This window comes from Apium graveolens, chromosome 8 (assembly GCF_009905375.1).
Source record: "Apium graveolens cultivar Ventura chromosome 8, ASM990537v1, whole genome shotgun sequence".
Lineage (NCBI taxonomy): Eukaryota > Viridiplantae > Streptophyta > Magnoliopsida > Apiales > Apiaceae > Apium > Apium graveolens.
In genome coordinates, this window is record NC_133654.1 from 261,869,225 (window position 1) to 261,875,224 (window position 6,000).

Consider the following 6,000-nt stretch of genomic DNA (forward strand, 5'->3'; position numbering starts at 1 on the left):
CAAATGTAGCTGAGAGTCCGCATCAATTTTACCCAATTTATGTTAACCAAACACAATGGCAGATGGCCTAACAATAAAAATACTATACTGATTTATTCTTTACCAAATCAGTCAAATTAACAATCTGATTATAGTAATATCAGAGCAAGTGCAATGTAATATTATAAATGATATCATTTTTATAAAAGTGGTGTCGTTTTTATAATATAAAATTAATATTAAAAGTTTCAACTTTGAATTGTTCTATCATCTGATGTAAATATGTATAAATACATTATTTGATTCTTTTTTTAAGAAATAAAAGATGTAAATTCACAAATAAAAAGCCATACGACATCTACATCAAAGATCGAGTCGAACAAATAGTAAATTGTAATCAGTTGTTCTCATTAAAAGACATTTAACCTATATTTTGAAGATGATTTATATACAAATACAAGTATCCACTTCATGCAATCTCGTTAAATTACTGGTACACTCTTCATCATGTCCCGAATGAGCTATTGTTTGAACTATCGACCAGAACTGCGATTTCTTACAAAATTTCATCACTGAATCAAGACCCACGCTTACAATCAAGAAACAAAAAATAAATCTCTCGCCGAGAAGAGAAAATAACCTGAAAATACAAGCCAAAAATCGAAATAAAAACAAATTAAAAAAAAAAAAACTTAGATCTGACAATGAGAATCACAAGATCGGGCGTAAATTCTCGATTCCAATAAGCCTCGCTTGAATTGAAGAAAAAGCCAATCCAAAACACTGATAATCTAGATCCAAAAAAACAAACCAAACCTAATCAAAATGATAGAAATTCTTCACCTAAGAGGAAGATTATTGAAAGAAACAAATCAAACAGAACAAATAAAAGGTTTTGGTGCTTTTCACCGGATAAACCGGTGAAAACCCCGCCGGTTATGGTGTTTAAGAAAGAGGCGGCGCTGAGGAAAAAAAGAGAATGAGTTAACGACTTAAATACATTATTGATTCTAAACTTGAAAATAATGATACATTATGTATTCATATCACATCATTAAATAATCATAAATGACATGCATAATGATGAAATTTATATAAAATTTAAGAGTGAGTAAAAAATTAGTTAAATTATGAATTATTTGGATCCAAAATGCAACTAGTATTGAAGTTAAAATTTTATTTTAACAACAAAAAACATTCTTTAATGCCAAATTATAACAATAGCTATAACTATTGCATAACTATATTGAACTTGCTCTTAAGTGTTTCGAAAAATTTGTTAGTGACAAATAATGAATTTTAATTTTTCGACAAATATATATGCACACAAGAATTACTTATCAAATAGCAAGTATACAAATATTAAAAAATATTTATTTATTTTTTTGAGATCTCTGACACTCTTCCTATAATTGTTCATTTTTTTGTTTCTTCTCATGATTAACGGGATATTCAAAAATGATATATGGAAAATTAAAGCAAATACACAAATCAGTATAGATGATAAACATGCCATGACCCTTAAATTCCTGCCACATACTGGAACAAACAAGTTTGGACAACTCTCATCATATAGTAGTACTACTTTGACAAATGATAATTTTCCTAGTAGATTGATTATATATTTTTTTCATGGTTGGTGTTACGCACAGATCTTCTTCGTACTGCAAGAACGGCCTTCGGCATCCGATTAACTGTCTTCGGCTTCTACCTAAAAAGGAAGAGAATGCGAGGGATTGTCCCCCGATTCACCTCCGGTGTGAGAATAAGAATCTGGATGCAAAGTGAGTTTTTGGGAATACAAGAAAGTAGAGAGAATAAGTGTCTTTCGTTTTACTTTCCCAAGGGTTTAATACCCGAATTTGTCATCAATTCCTCGTCCGTTATACCTTAATAATGAAGGGTAGTGAAAAGGGGGCGTTATGATTGCCCAATCCCAACGGTTGGAGGAATGATGGGACTCGGCATGTGGAGCTCTATGTGCTTCGGTCCATTGTTTCGTTGGGCATTCGGCCCAGTGGTGTGGTTGTCTTATGGGCCTTCGTTCGCTGGGTCTTGTTGGGCCTATAGCTAACATGTCCCTGTCCTTCGGTCGGGCCGATGGACATCAATCTAGGCCCATCTTGGGGTGAAGAAACCCTAGGACGATTGCTTCAGTCTCGTCTCGATCCCGTTCGTACACGGGGCGGCGTAGCGGGTGTATTAATTGGACAACTGTCTATCACGTCCTTCCATAACCCAATCTTTGTCGTTAAATTCTAACCATTTTCATCAGGGCCGTTCATTTCAAAAGAGCCCCAAACGTCGCCTTTTTGGCACCCAAACATTTTTAGGCGCCTATATAAGTAACTACAGTGTTTCGTTGGTATATTCTTTATCTCTCTTTTTCAATCAAACACAACAACATCAAAACTCTCCAAGTCATTTCAATCACGGGCAGTAACAACTCTACCTTTCCCAACCACCCCATCTCCGTCAAGCATCATCTTCAAATCAGTAACTGTTTCTTGCATTTCTTTAGTTTTACATGCAAGTTATTTATGGAAGTTTTTGCATGCAAGTTTGTATGGGGTGTTTTCAGGGCTTCTTGTTTGGGGTTTCTACTGTTATTGTATTGAGTATTTTTCATGTGAATACAATCTGCGATTAATACATATAAATCAAACAAGTGTGTGTGTGAGTAAACGAAATCAAACAGAGAAAGAAAAGATATAAGCAGAAGAGAGATCCTCGAGTCCAGTTGAAACTGTCTCCTTAAAGCTATTTCGCCTCTCACCGTATGTGCGAGTCGATAGCCTCCCATGATAAAACGAGGTAGCGGCGGCGTCACGGATAACGAGCACCTTCAGCGAGCTTGAACGGGCACGAAACTATCACCAACAGAGAGAGAGAGAGGTAGGGTTTTGTGTTTAGAGGCGAATATATTTTTGGTGTGTCTAACCCTAACGCCTTAGAGGTGTTTATATAGGTGTAGATAGACTTATGCGCTACTCTTTTCCATAATTAAATATCATTAATTATGGAATCAGTGTAATACTTGCAAGCTACTCTATTCCATAAATAATCTGAAACATAATCGGATTAAATATATCAAGACATACACCATATCAATTAATCTGAAACAAAATCAAATTAATTTATGCCATAATATTTGAGTCAAATTCTAATGGAAAATAATAATTTCCATTATTAAGAGAATATCATCATATCTCACACATCTTTTAGTCATAATGCTCAAAAATATGACTTACCAATATGAGACTTATACCCATATTTTCCAACAATCCCCCATATGTGTGAGATTGGTGATCTTAGTAGCACACACCAGACAGACAGACAGACAGACACAAGGCTTGACTTGGTGATAGTTTCTTCGATCAGATATAGCATACGATAGGTAGAGAATGCTCCTTGAACCTTCGCTCGAGTAAGCATACCGACTTTACTGGTAGACAGTAGACATGCTTGTCCTTGAACTGTCCGACCGTTTGTGTAAACGATGATATACATATCACTATATCGTTTCTGAATCGTTCAACTCTCATGAGTATGTCCATTTTGGCCATGGAACATCGTCCTGGTTCTGCAGGAGTTTCTAAAGAATTGTGCCTCGCAATTCTCCTTTGAAGCGACCCCACTTCTCTCCCATATAGGTGATCTTTATCTTATAGAGTAACCCGCGTTTACTCATCATAGGAACAGGCCAGGGGTTACCCCCACAGTGATTTGGTCATCATGATTTAGTTGTCCCATTGAACCAAGTTCTTGGGATCTCCATTCAGCAATGGTTGGGTGTCCACCATGATGCCGTTAAGCAATAGGCTTAAGGCCCATCCCTCTCGATGATTTCTCAACCACTTCTCTTAATAACCCTTTGGGTAGTGGATCCGCGATATTATCTTTTGACGTTATATAGTCAATAATGATAATTCCGGCTGAGATCAATTGTCTAATGGAACTGTGTCGTCGTCGTATATGACGAGACTTTTCATTATACATCGTGTTCTGTGCTCTGCCAATAGCGGATTGACTATCACAGTGAATCCCTATTACAGTTACAGGCTTTGACCATCTTGGAATATCCTCCAAAAACTGACGTAAATATTCAGCCTCTTCGGCGCATTTATCTAGTGCCACAAACTCAGTTTCCATCGTGGAATGAGTTATCACCGTTTGTTTTGAGGATTTCCATGATATTGTCGTTCCAGCTAATGTAAACACATAACCACTCGTAGACTTAAGTGCTTTCTTGCGAGATATCCAATTTGCGTTAGTATATACTTCTAATACTGTTGGGTATCTGCCATAGTACAGTCCATAGTCTCGAGTTCCCCTCAAGTACCTTAGTACCCTTATGATCGCTTTCCAGTGATCAGCTCCCGGATTACTCGTAAACCTACTCAACTTGCTAATTGAGTATGTAATATCTAGTCTTGTACAACTCATGAGGTACATCAGACTACCAATTATCCTCGAGTATTCTAATTGGGAAACAACTACACTTTTGTTCTTGGATATGTGCAAAGTCATATCCACAGGTGTCCTAGCTTTCTCAAAGTCATCCTTAAGAAACTTCTCAAGGATCTTGTCAACATAATGTGGTTGACTTAATGCGAGACCCTATGATGTTCTAGAAATTTGAATTCCCAGAATTACATTTGCTAGTCCCATGTCTTTCATGTCGAACCTTGATTTCGACATGTCCTTTGTAGATTTGATCACTTTATCATTGCTTCCGGCAATAAGTAGATCATTTACATATAGTGTCATCATGACATAGCCATTGTCATTCTTCTTGACATAGCTGTTCTCGTTGTCCTTGTAATAGGCACAACTATCACATTCATTGATTTTGAAGCCATTGGCTAGCACGACCTCATCAAATTTCTCATACCATTTCATAGGCGCTTGCTTCAAACCATACAATGATTTCACCAATCTACACACTTTCCTTTCTTGTCCTGGCACAACAAACCCTTCAGGTTGTTCCATATAAATTTCCTCATCTATGTCTCCATTTGGGAAAGCTGTTTTCACATCCATTTGATGTACATTTAGATTACGCATTGCAGCAATAGCAAACATTATCCTTATGGACGTTATTCTCGTTACAGGAGAATATGTATCAAAGTAATCAAGGCCTTTTTGTTGCTTGTATCCTTTAGTTACAAGTCTGGCCTTATACTTATCTATAGTGCCATCCGTTTTCAACTTCTTCTTGAAAACACACTTGCTACCTAATGGTTTGCAACCAGTTGACAAGTCCACTAATTCCCAAGTATGATTCTGCATAATTGAATCAACTTCATTCTTGATGGCCTCTTTCCACATAGGCCCATCAGGTGAGGTAACCGCCTCCTTATAGGTTTTTGGGTCACCTTCTTCGAGCAAATAGGTCATAAAATCAGACCCATAGGATTTCTCCGTTCGTTGTCTTTTGCTCCTTCTCACTACCCCCACATTTTCGTCTTCACTTTCGTCACTCTCATTATTGTCATCTACAGACTCATGAGATCGTTTAGATGTCGTAGGTTGTTGGTTTCCTGGATTACAGGGAAACATCGTCACAAAGAATGAGGCATTCCTTGATTCTATAATGGTATTCTTTTGAATATCAGGAATCTTGGATTCATGAACAAGAAACCGATATGCAGTATTGTGTGGAGGATATCCGATGAAGATACAATCCACAGTCTTAGGACCTATCTTCACCTTCTTCGGTGTAGGGATCAGTACCTTTGCAAGGCACGCCCACACTTTTAGGTGTTGGAAACTTGGTTTTTTTTTCTTCCACATTTCATAAGGACTTACATCCTTATTCTTGCGCATCGTAATATTTAAAATATTATTTGCGCTTAAGATGGCTTCTCCCCACATCGATTATGGAATCCCAGAGCTTAACAACATCGCATTCATCAGCTCTTTCAGAGTGCGATTCTTCCTCTCAGCCACACCCTTTGACTGAGGGGAGTATGGTGCAGTGACCTCATGGATTATACCATGTTGTGAACAGAATTCCCC